Below are 12,803 nucleotides of genomic sequence, written 5' to 3' on the forward strand. Positions count from 1 at the left end.
GAATAGGCTTTAGACGAGGCAGGTGAACCTGCAAACCCAAAACTTCAACAGCATTAGACAAGAGATCCTCTCTAAGCATTCCAGGAATATGGCTCTGAACATATACAGCAACACCTCCCCCATAGACAATCCCATCTCTTCCCCAGATTTTATATCCTTGTATTGCTTCTGCTGTATGATCAAAGGAATTATCTAAGTGAGTCTCAGAGATGGCCAATATACTGTATGAATGTGATTTTAGCAAGTTATTTATTTCATGAACCTTATATATTAATATGAGCATTTCATTTTTCTGTAGCTTTTTTCATACCTCACAGTGACAGTTTAGTGCACCCGGTACGATAGTCTAGTTTCCTTCATCTGCAGTGATCTGTAAGTACTGGACAGGTGATAGCAAAGTGCTACTCTAGTGGCTGACGTCCTGTTTCCGGATCAGTCTAAACTAAGATGATGGAAAGGAGGAGAGGAAAACACTTTGTTACAAGACTATTGTTGTCATACATCCACTGTGGCCCCTTCCTTTAACAATGGATGTAGTGGCAAAGCTGGCAAAGTCTTCACTGTGGCTCAGTTGGTAGAGCATGGTGTTTGCAATGCCAGCATGGTGCGTGCAACGCCAGGGTTGTGGGTTGGATTCCCACGGGGGCCAGTACCAAAAAAAAAAAAAGATGCATGAAATGGTATGAAATGTATGCATTCACTATTGTAAGTCGCTCTGGATAAGAGCGTCTGCTAAATGACTAAAATGTAAATGTTGTAGAAACAGTTCCAATGGTGATGCTGATGATAGCGTTAATAATAGTTTGTCCTAGTTCTATAAAAAAAATACCTATTACTAATTTTGAGATATAGCCCATCACTTTCCACGACATGAATCCCTGTCATGCCATAGCCCTCACAGTCCCTCCCAATACATTCAACAGTCAACCAATAAATTCCCTTCTCATTCCTCCCTTTCCCTTTCCCGGTTGTCGCTAATCTGTACGGAGACAGCGAGGACGGTCGCTCCGGTCCTGGCGTGCAAGCAGGTTCGCTTCTAGGCTTCTACCGATTCTCAACTGCTATTGGTTGAGGCGGAAAAGGGGCTGGAGCTTTGCGTTCCCCGTCTCTCCTCTCCTCTCAGATCCTCTCATCCAGGAGCGATGCGGAGACAATAGGACTGGAACTAAAGAAGCCTGCGAAAGGGCTAGCGGTCCGCTGAACAAGGAGCATTTACCGCTAGACCAGGTGTCAATAGCACAATAAGGAGAATTTGAATGCCGACGGCGAAGATACATTTGTACATCAAACCGTAAAGCTATGCGCTACTGTCATCCTCACGATTTGTTATTTTTTTATCTGGCTTGACTTGGCTGACTTCAGAGCCCTTGTATGTTGGACGGATTGAATGGTGAGTAGCCTATTGCAGAATGAGCAGTGACTGATATTGAATTATCTAAGTCTAAACAATGGAGAATTCTCCGCTCCTGCTGCCGACTGGGTTATGCGCATTTGCCTGGCAGGAGATGCGACTGCTGCTTTCAAGGCTACCGCTGTTAAGCTACAGCTGCAAGGTGTCTCATTTGAAACAATCCAGTAGCATTTGCATTTATGTTCTGATTATTGTGTGCATTGACGCCCTGTGACCCGGATGCAATGTCTTCTGATTTCTATTATGGGCCTGGGTAAATGTGTTCCGGGATCATACCAGGGCTGTGTAGTGGATAGCCTAATTCATTATATCCGATTATTTCGATATATTTTGCCTCTATTCACAATGATTATCTTGATCTGTTGTAGGTTATAGACCTACACTAATGTATGGAAATTAATTCCTTCTCTCAAGTGCTTTCTCTCTCTCTCCTCGCTCTCACGCTCTCTCTTTCTCTCTTTCTCTCTCTCTCACACACACACGCACTGAAAGCAATGATGTGATCCTATGTATTGGCCATTGAGAGGCTTTGAAGCAACCGGACGTCCATATTGGCACTGCCCAGTAGGAGAAATCCTCCATAGGAATGAATGGAATTCTGTAGTATTAAATGTTTCAAGGACAAAATTACATGTATTTAATTATGTTTTTGTTGTAGTGGGGACAGTAACATTAGTAAAATTATACTTTAAGGAAAATGTTTTTATATATTTGTTCATTTTCAATTTTTATGTAATATAATATCATTTAAAAGTATGCATTAAGGTGTTTGTAATAGAATAAATGTTGAAAAAACAAATGTAGACATTAATACATTTATTTCTATAACTTCTAAAATATTTTTTTACACTGGTGAGGGAGTGCCAAGATGGAGGCACGGTGGCTTCAACATTGAGCCCCTATTAGTCATCTAGTGTAAAATAAATCATTGACTAAAAGTCACTATCAAATCAAATTTTATTGGTCACATACACATGGTTAGCAGATGTTATTGCGAGTGTAGTGAAATGCTTGTGCTTCTAGTTCGGACAGTGCAGTAATATCTAACAAGTAATCTAACAAATTCACAATGACTACCTTATACACACAATGTAAAGGGATGAATAAGAATGTGCACATAAAAATATATAGATGAGCGATGGCCGAACGGCATAGGCATGATGCAGTAGATGGTGTAGAATACAGTATATACATACGAGATGAGAAATGTAGGATATGTAAACATTATAAAAGTGGCGTTATTTAAAGTGACTAGTGATACCTTTATTAAATCCATTTATTAAATGTATTAAAGTGGCCAGAGATTGAGTCTGTATGTAGGCAGCAGCCTCTCTGTGTTAGTGATGGCTGTTTAACAGTGAGATAAAAGGCCTTGAGATAGAAGCTGTTTTTCAGTCTCCCGGTTCTAGCTTTGATGCACCTGTACTGACCTCGCCTTCTGGATAATAGCGGGGTGAACAGGCAGTGGCTCGGGTGGTTGTTGTCCTTGATGATCTTTTTGGCCTTCCTGTGACATCGGGTGCTGTAGGTGTCCTGGAGGGCAGGTAGTTTGCCCCCGGCGATGAGTTGTGCAGACCGCACCACCCTCTGGAGAGCCTTGCGGTTGTGGGCGGAGCAGTTGCCGTACCAGGCAGTGATACAGCCCAACAGGATGCTCTCGATTGTGCATCTGTAAAAGTTTATGAGTGTTTTAGGTGACAAGCCAAATTTCTTCAGCCTCCTGAGGTTGAAGAGGCCTCATATTGACTGTTTTCCAGTCTCTATTGTCCCCCTCAGACACATCAGCTCTCTCTCTCTCTCTCTCTCTCTCTCTCTCTCTCTATTTCCCCCTCTGCCTCATCAGCTCTCTCTCTCTCTCTCTCTCTAGTTCCCTCTCTGACACATCAGCTCTCTCTCTCTATTTCCCCCTCTGCCTCATCAGCTCTCTCTCTCTCTATTTCCCCCTCTGCCTCATCAGCTCTCTCTCTCTCTATTTCCACCTCTGACTCGTAAGCTCTCTCTCTCTCTCTCGCTCTCTCTCTATTTACCCCTCTGTCTCATCATCTCTCTCTCTCTCTGTTGGTCACTTGCAGGTGTCGAGGACAGAGCATACCAAACCATACTGTAGATATAGGCTCTATAACTAACAGGGACACCAGCATTGCCGCATCTGGCCGGGTTGAGGCAGTTGCCGCTGGCTGCCAGGGCGCTCAGGGTCGGTCCGTCAAGCTGTCATAAACAAACCAATCAGATCCAACCTCCATGTCAGGGCCAGAGGGTAAGGGCAGCGTGAGAACCGAGACGTAGGCCTGGGCTACAGCTGCACTGTGCAGAGCTCAATGTGATGCAAATGCTGCATCCATAGAAATGATAATGCCTGATATAATATGGGTGTCCTTTACACAGACCAATATGTTCTGTAGCTGGCCTCTAGCGGACACAGAGCTACAGCGCCGAGCACACTGATTGAACCAACCGCTGGGGTGAAACTGATAGGCTGCAGCTGTACTGTGTCAGGAGAAAGTGAAACAGTGGAAATTGAACATGTCACTCACCCACTGACTGGCTGACTGCTGGGAGGGAGTTGATTGAAGTCATCATGACATTGAAATTGAACTGTCTCTCTTGATATTTGAAGGACATAGCTCCAGAGACAGTCCAATGAATATGATATCCTCCAGAGATGGTGGACTGAAAATTCTCGAATGTTCAATTTAACACTGAGTGCTACAGCTGCAATATGTAACTTTTTGTTCAACCCGACCAAATTCACATAGAAAATATGTGTTATAGATCTGTCATTTTCAATGAAAGCAAGTCTAAGAAGCGGTAGATCTGTTCTATGTGCTCTATTTCTATGCTTCCCATTTTAAGTTTTACTTTTACTTTTCGTACACCAGCTTCAAACAGCTGAAAACACAATATCTTTGTTTATGGAACAGATATTTCACAGCGGTTTAGATAGGAACAATGATTCTGTACACTATACCTGCTTGTTTTGTTTCACTAGCATATTTCCCAGCATGCTCTATTACAGATAGAGTGTAAGAATTGTTTGTTTCATTATCTATGTTTTTACATGTACATTGATTGATGAATTTATCTTATGCTTCTCAAATATAAATTACATACATTTTCTAAACTAACCATTACTGAAATGTTTGTTCCAGTTTAGATGGTCTAGGTAGTCTCATTTTTCAGTCTTTTTAACCCTGGCAGTCATTCTGATTGCAGGTTGCGGGTGAGTAAAAATTCCTGAAGTTGGATATCCCCAGCTTGGCTGGATTTCAATAGGAATTATACATCACTTTGTAAATCAGCATAAGGTGACAGGTTGCATAAATTACCCAACATGGGTAAATTTAAAAATCAAATGGGATTGTATTCACTTTCATGCTGGGTTGACTAAGCAGCTGGTTGTTTTTTAACGCTATCCATAGGTTATTTTCAGGAGGTTTGTTAGTGGGTTGGCTTTTATATTGTTATTTTTGGCCATCCGTGAGAATGTAAATCCTGTTGATCATGTTAAGTTGCTGCAATGTTATATTTTCCTTGAATATTAATGCAAATTACATATTTTAATATGATCATTTTAACATATTGCAACAAAGTTGTTACTATCCCATTTGTGGTATCACATTGGAATTTTCACAAGCTTTTATGGGACTAAAACATTTCTGTAAACTTCATTAAAGCTACAAAAGTGTCAGTGTTTGACCACAATACATGACAATAATTCAAAAGAACAGATTAACCGGAATGACATTTACTCTCACGGGTTGACATAAAGGACTTACTGAAAGCCACGCCCCTACTAAGCCAAACCTCTACTGGTTCATATCTCAATAACCCAGCATCAACGAACCAACCTTGCTCTTTTAAAAAAACAGCCCAACTAAGTGACCCAATGCCTGCAACCCAGCAGTTGGGTCAGCTAAGCAACCCAGTATTTTTTAGTGTAAGCCCTCAAAATTAGGACTATGAAACACATATTGTATTGTTTTAAAGGTCCTGAACAGTCATTCTAAAAAGTACTTTTTCTCTCATGGCTAACTACCAGCAAGTTTGAAAAGACAGGCTGAGTGTGTGGGGAGCTAATTTTCATGAGCTCACCTTGACTGACAGCTCTTTGAACCGCCTATGTTAATTAAGCAACTCGGATGCAGTGAACAGTGTTGTAGTAAAATCATTTCAAGCACATTTGGTGATAAACAAAGCAACTCAAACAACATTGAAATTGCATCAATGATATAACGTGTTCTTCTACCGTATATCTTTCATTTGGCATGTCTCTTGTGATGCGGTTCACAGCAGCACTGTTGGATGTAATGATTTGACAACTGTATCAGAGTTTTGAATGACCCTTTCCACCCTTTTGCTCCACGCTGGCTGAAGACCTAGCCAGCCAGTAACTAGCTAACACCAGACACAGATGAAGACCTAGCTAGCCAGTAACTAGCTAACACCAGACACAGATGAAGACCTAGCTAGACAGTAACTAGCTAACTAACACCTGACACAGATGAAGACCTAGCTAGCCAGTAAAACACCAGACACAGATGAAGACCTAGCTAGACAGTAACTAGTTAACACCAGACACAGATGAAGACCTAGCTAGACAGTAACTTGCTAACACCAGACACAGATGAAGGCCTAGCTAGACAGTAACTAGCTAACTAACACCTGACACAGATGAAAGGGGAAACATATAAGTATCTTTGCCCTAGATGAATAGGTTAAACTTTTAATTATATTTGCTGACAACCTACACTCACATTATGGCACCAGTAGAGTAGCTATCGAGCTATATCAACCACGCCCCTCTACAAACACGCCTTCTCTGATGTTAGTTACAAGGCGGTACCTATTTAAATTAGTTAAGAGAATATCATGTTACAATTGGTGTATTAAAATGAGAGTTAAAGTGATGTCACCTTGTGCCATTCATAATTAATCCAAGTGTTTGACATGGGGGAGGGGACCAGTATCTTTATCATCAAACTTTATCAATGTAGAAGCAACAGTCATTTTTCATAATTTGATCTGGTTTCTTTCACATATCATCCAATTTTATGGAAAACATGATTTTGGCTGTTCATGACCTTTAAATAATAACATTTGTATAATAACATATTCACATAGGATGTCACTTGGTGAAGTCCATAGGATTGAAATTGGATGAATGCAACAACCATGTCTCTGTCACTAACAAATTCAGTCAAGAGTACCAACCAATCCAAGATGGCGTAGCAGTCAGTCGTCTTTGTCTTTGTCCTGTCGTGTTCCTTGTATATATCTTTTTACATCTTTTTCTTCGCATATCTTTTAAAAATATTTTCCTAAACCTCAACTTCTAAATACTCTCCTGCAACCCGCCTCACCCAATGTGGCGTGGATCTGTTTTTTTTCTAAAGTATTTCTATTTACTTCGGATCTGGAATCCCTCAACTGAAGCTAGCCAGCTAACTACCTACCAGCTATCCATCAGCAAACCATTGCTAGCGGTCATCAGCTAACCTTTAGCTCGGAAAGCTCTCGCCAGTTTGAACAACGTGACTCAAACCAGAGAATAACGGACCTATTATTATTATTTTTTTTTTCCCCCCCATATCCCCGGATTCCTACCGCAAACTCTGAACATTTTCATCTGGATCTTCGCAACTAGCTAACCGCAATCCCGGGTGACTACTCCTGGCTAGCGTTTCCATCCCGGAGCAAGCACCAATTAGCCTGAAGCTAGCCCGGCCAGGGCTCCTGTGCTACCACCGAAGCCCACTCCTGGGCTACAATATCCGGACCCCTTCTACTGCCGGTACGGGGCACGGAACCCCGCCGATCCTCTACGACTGGAATACTGACATAATCTGCCCGAGGATTCCAACAGGCCCCTAAGGTGCGACGTCCACTGAAGGCCCATTTTGCTAATCGCGGCCTACTAGCTACCTAGAGCTACTTGGAACCCTACTAATTCCACAACTGGTCTATCGACGTCACCGCATGAAGAGGCAAAAACAGACTTACCCCCATCGCGACGTCCCCCAAAGGCTAACTTGCTAGCACCGGTCTGTTAACTGTTAGCTTGCTCTCCCCAGTCTGCTAACTGCTAGCTTGCCTGCCCTGGTCTGCTAACTGCTAGCTTGTTTAGCCCCGGCCTATTAACTGTTAGCTTGTTAGCATCGGCCTGCTAACTGTCTAAATCGCTGTGTCCCCAGTCAGCCCAACCACTCACTGGACCCATATGTTCACTTGGCTACACATGCCTCTCTCTAATATCAATATGCCTCGTCCATTACTGTCCTGGTTAGTGATTACTGTCTTATTTCACTGTAGAGCCTCTAGCCCTGCTCAGTATGCCTTAACCAACCATGTTGTTCCACCTCCTACATATGCGATGACATCACCTGGTTTAAATGTCTCTAGAGACTATATCGCTCTCATCATTACTCAATGCCTAGGTTTACCTCCAATGTACTCACATCCTACCTTACCTTTGTCTGTACACTATGCCTTGAATCTGTGCTATCGTCCCCAGAAACCTGCTCCTTTTACTTTCTGTTCCGAACATGCTAGACGGCCAGTTCGTATAGCCTTTAGCCGTACCCTTATCCTACTTCTCCTCTGTTCCTCTGGTGATGTGGAGGTTAATCCAGGTCCTGCAGTGCCTAGCTCCACTCCCACTCCCCAGATGCTCTCATTTGTTGACTTCTGTAACCGTAAAAGCCTTGGTTTCATGCATGTTAACATTAGAAGCCTACTCCCTAAGTTTGTTTTACTCACTGCTTTAGCACACTCTGCCAACCCGGATGTCTTAGCCGTGTCTGAATCCTGGCTTAGGAAAACCACCAAAAACCCTGAAATCTCCATCACTAACTATACAATTTTCCGCCAAGATAGAACTGCCAAAGGGGGTGGAGTTGCAATCTACTGCAAAGATAACCTGCAGAGTTCTGTGTTACTATCCAAGTCTGTACCCAAACAATTCAAGCTTCTACTTCTAAAAATTCACCTTTCCAGAAACAAGTCTCTCACTGTTGCTGCTTGCTATAGACCTCACTCTGCCCCCAGCTGTGCCCTCGATACCATATGTGAATTGATTGCCACTCATCTATCTCCTGAGCTCGTGCTACTAGGTGACCTAAACTGGGATATGCTTAACACACCGGCCATCCTACAATCTAAGCTTGATGCCCTCAATCTCACACAAATGATCAATGAACCTACCAGGTACAACCCCAAATCCGTAAACACGGGCACCCTCATAGATGTCATCCTAACTAACTCACCCTCCAAATACACCTCTGCTGTTTTCAATCAAGATCTCAGCGATCACTGCCTCATTGCCTGCATCCGTAATGGGTCTGCGACCAAACGACCACCCCTCATCACTGTCAAACGCTCCCTAAAACACTTCTGCGAGCAGGCCTTTCTAATCGACCTGGCCGGGGTATCCTGGAATGACATTGACCTCATCCCGTCAGTAGATGATGCCTGGCTATTCTTTAAAAGTGCCTTTCTCACCATCTTAAATAAGCATGCCCCACTCAAAAAATGTAGAACTAGGAATAGATATAGTCCTTGGTTCACTCCAGACCTGTCTGCCCTTGACCAGCACAAAAACATCCTGTGGCGTTCTGCATTAGCATCGAATAGCCCCTGTGATATGCAACTTTTCAGGGAAGTTAGGAACAAATATACACAGGCAGTTAGAAAAGCTAAGGCTAGCTTTTTCAAACAGAAATTTGCATCCAGTAGTACTAACTCAAAAAAGTTCTGGGACACTGTAAAGTCCATGTGGAATAAGAGCACCTCCTCCCAGCTGCCCACTGCTCTGAGGCAAGGAAACACTGTTACCACCGATAAATCCACTATAATTGAGAATTTCAATAAACATTTCTCTACGGCTGGCCATGCTTTCCACCTGGCTACCCCTACCCCGGTCAACTGCCCGGCACCCTTCACAGCAACCCGCCAATGCCCCCACATTTCTCCTTCACCCAAATCCAGATAGCTGATGTTCTGAAAGAGCTGCAAAATCTGGACCCATACCAATCAGCTGGGCTAGACAATCGGACCATCTCTTTCTAAAATGATCTGCCGAAATTGTTGCAACCCCTATTACTAGCCTGTTCAACCTCTACAAAGATTGGAAAGCTGCCGCGGTCATCCGCCTCTTACAGACCTATATCTATCCTACCCTGTCTTTCTAAGGTCTTCGAAAGCCAAGTTAACGAACAGATTACCGACCATTTCGAATCCCACCGTACCTTCTCCGCTATGCAATCTGGTTTCAGAGCTGGTCATGGGTGCACCTCAGCCACGCTCAAGGTCCTAAACGATATCATAACCACCATCGATAAGAGACATTACTGTGCAGCCGTATTCATTGACCTGGCCAAGGCTTTCGACTCTGTCAATCACCACATTCTTATTGGCAGACTTGACAGGCCTGGTTTCTCAAATGATTGCCTCGCCGGTTTACCAACTACTTCTCTGATAGAGTTCAATGTGTCAAATCGGAGGGCTTGTTGTCCGGAACTCTGGCAGTCTCTATGGGTGTGCCACAGGGTTCAGTTCTCGGGCCGACTCTCTTCTCTGTATACATCAATGATGTTGCTCTTGCTGCTGGTGATTCTCTGATCCACCTCTACGCAGACGACACCCTTCTGTATACTTCTGGCCCCTCTTTGGACACTGTGTTAACTAACCTCCAGACGAGCTTCAATGCCATACAACTCTCCTTCTGTGGCCTCCAACTGCTCTTAAACGCAAGTAAAACTAAATGCATGCTATTCAATCGATCACTGCCCGCACCTGCATCACTACTCTGGACGGCTCTGACTTAGAATACGTGGACAACTACAAATACCTGGGTGCCTGGTTAGACTATAAACTCTCTTTCCAGACTCACATTAAGCATCTCCAATCCAAAATTAAATCTAGAATCGGCTTCCTATATCGCAACAAAGCATCCTTCACTCCATCCTACCGATCCTCGACTTCGGTGATGTCATCTATAAAATAGCCTTCAAAACTCTACTCAACAAACTGGATGCAGTCTATCACAGTGCAATCCGTTTTGTCACCACAGCCCCATACACTACACACCATTGCGACCTGTACGCTCTCATTGGTTGGCCCTCGCTTCATACTCATCGCCAAACCCACTGGCTACAGGTTATCTACAAGTCTCTGCTAGGTAAAGCCCCGCCTTATCTCAGCTCACTGGTCACCATAGCAGCACCCACTCGTAGCACGCGCTCCAGCAGGTATATCTCACTGGTCACCCCCAAAGCCAATTCCTCCTTTGGTAGTCTTTCCTTCCAGTTCTCTGCTGCCAATGACTGGAACGAACTGTAAAAATCTCTGAAGCTGGAGACTCATATCTCCCTCACTAGCTTTAAGCACCAGCTGTCAGAGCAGCTCACAGATCACTGCACCTGTACATAGCCCATCTGTAAACAGCCTATCTATCTACCTACCTCATCCCCATACTGTATTTATTTATTTACCTTGCTCCTTTGCACCCCAGTATCTCTACTTGCACATTCATCTTCTGCACATCTACCATTCCAGTGTTTAATTGCTATATTGTAATTACTTTGCCACCATGGCCTATTTATTGCCTTAACTTACCTCATTTGCACTCACTGTATATTGTCTTTTTGTTTTCTTTTGTTCTACTGTATTATTGACTGTATGTTTTGTTTATGCCATGTGTAACTCTGTGTTGTTGTAAGTGTCGAATTGCTATGCTTTATCTTGGCCAGGTCGCAGTTGCAAATGAGAGCTTGTTCTCTAGCCTACCTGGTTAAATAAAGGTGAAATAAAAATCAATAAAAAAAACTCTAGAATTCACTTGAAAAGCAAGGCATTCTGGGAAATATGCGAAATAAAGCGTTATGCTAAACAGTGCGTTAATTCAGTTCAGTGTCTATACGGGTCCACACTTTCAGTTTTAATTTAACACTGGGGAACATGCTGTGTGGTTTGAATCAGAAGCACATCTGTATCCTTGCTTTTATCCTTAAAGTAGCAATTACTGATCTGTATGTGATTGAATAGGTTATAGAAAGGTTTCCACCAATCTCTCAAATCTGACATCATCAAGGACATCAGGAGGGGAAAAAACATTTTCTAATTATTCAAACCGGTCCCAGTGGTCAGATCTGAGATGGCTGCAAAGCCCATGTGATTTCTCTTCAGTGAAGCAGGAGGTCAGAGACAAACTCTCAGTATGCCCAAACTAAAAGTATGACGAGGATGCCAGGATCCATAATTTAAATATTCTGGGACTACTACACTACTAAACCCACCTAGTGGGCCAATGTGACGCCACCTGTACGGGGATGGACAAATAGGAATGGAAACAGTGTTACATTGTGTGGATTTGATTATGCTGAGCCGTAGGGGAAAAGGGTGAACGAGGTCATCAGGTGAATGCAGGGAAGGAGGAGCGTCTTTCTCAAATCGATCTGCAATCTGTGCCACTCTGTCATGTTGTCAACAAGGCAGCATGGTAGATCATCCAGAAAGATACAACATCCCTATTCCATAAAATATGTTTGAATTTTCTAACTATTTGTCATTGGGAAGGCAGATAAAGCGTTTTTTATCAAAAGCAATCACTTTTGCATGGAAAAACAGAATCCTACTAATTACTACACGTGCTTAATTACTTCACTTAGGTTTTGAGCCGACTTCGCAGTGGGCTTTGAACGGGGCACCTGCCTCATACCTGGGAGGCAGCCTGGTTCCAATTCAAATGCAATCAACTTTCAACCGCTGAAAAACACACCTACACGGGTGCCCAGGCAAGATTTTGGTATTTGGTATTAGATATTTTATTAGGATCCCCATTAGCTGTTGCAAAAGCAGCAGCTACTCTTCCTGGGGTCCACACAAAACATGAAACATGACATAATACAGAACATTAACAGACAAGAACAGCTCAAGGACAGAACTACATCAGTTTAAATAAAGGCACACGTAGCCTACATATCAATACATAGACACAAACTATCAAGGTCAAATAAGGGAGAAGTGTTGCTTTATCTGTTTTTTGAAACCTTGTTTTCTGTTAATTTGAGCAATATGAGATGGAATGGAATTCCATGCAATTTGGGCTCTATATAATACTGTACACTTTCTTGAATTTGTTCTGGATTTGGGGACTATGAAAAGACCCCTGGTGGCATGTCTGGTGGGGTAAGTGTGTGTGTCAGAGCTGTGTGTAAATTGACTATGCAAACTATTTGGGATTTTCAACACATGAATGTTTCTTATAAAAAGAAAAAGTGATGCAGTCCATCTCTCCTCACCTCTTAGCCAAGAGAGACTAGCAGCATAGTATTTATATCAGCCCTCTGATTACAATGAAGAGCAAGATGTGCCGCTCTGTTCTGGGCCAGCTGCA

At 43.0% G+C, this 12,803-nt stretch overlaps 1 protein-coding gene across 1 annotated transcript in view; it reads left to right on the forward strand.

The window, feature by feature from the left end:
• The first annotated feature begins 1,089 nt into the window (after positions 1–1,089).
• LOC106578828 (serine/threonine-protein kinase SBK1) overlaps positions 1,090–12,803 on the forward strand; it is a 24,014-nt gene continuing 12,300 nt past the window's right edge. Inside the window, exon 1 of the mRNA XM_045702353.2 lies at positions 1,090–1,390. The gene's annotated coding sequence lies outside the window, so the exon portion shown is untranslated. The remainder of the gene's footprint in view (positions 1,391–12,803) is intronic.

The sequence above is a fragment of the Salmo salar genome, chromosome 19, assembly GCF_965601325.2.
Source record: "Salmo salar chromosome 19, fSalSal1, whole genome shotgun sequence".
Taxonomy (NCBI): domain Eukaryota; kingdom Metazoa; phylum Chordata; class Actinopteri; order Salmoniformes; family Salmonidae; genus Salmo; species Salmo salar.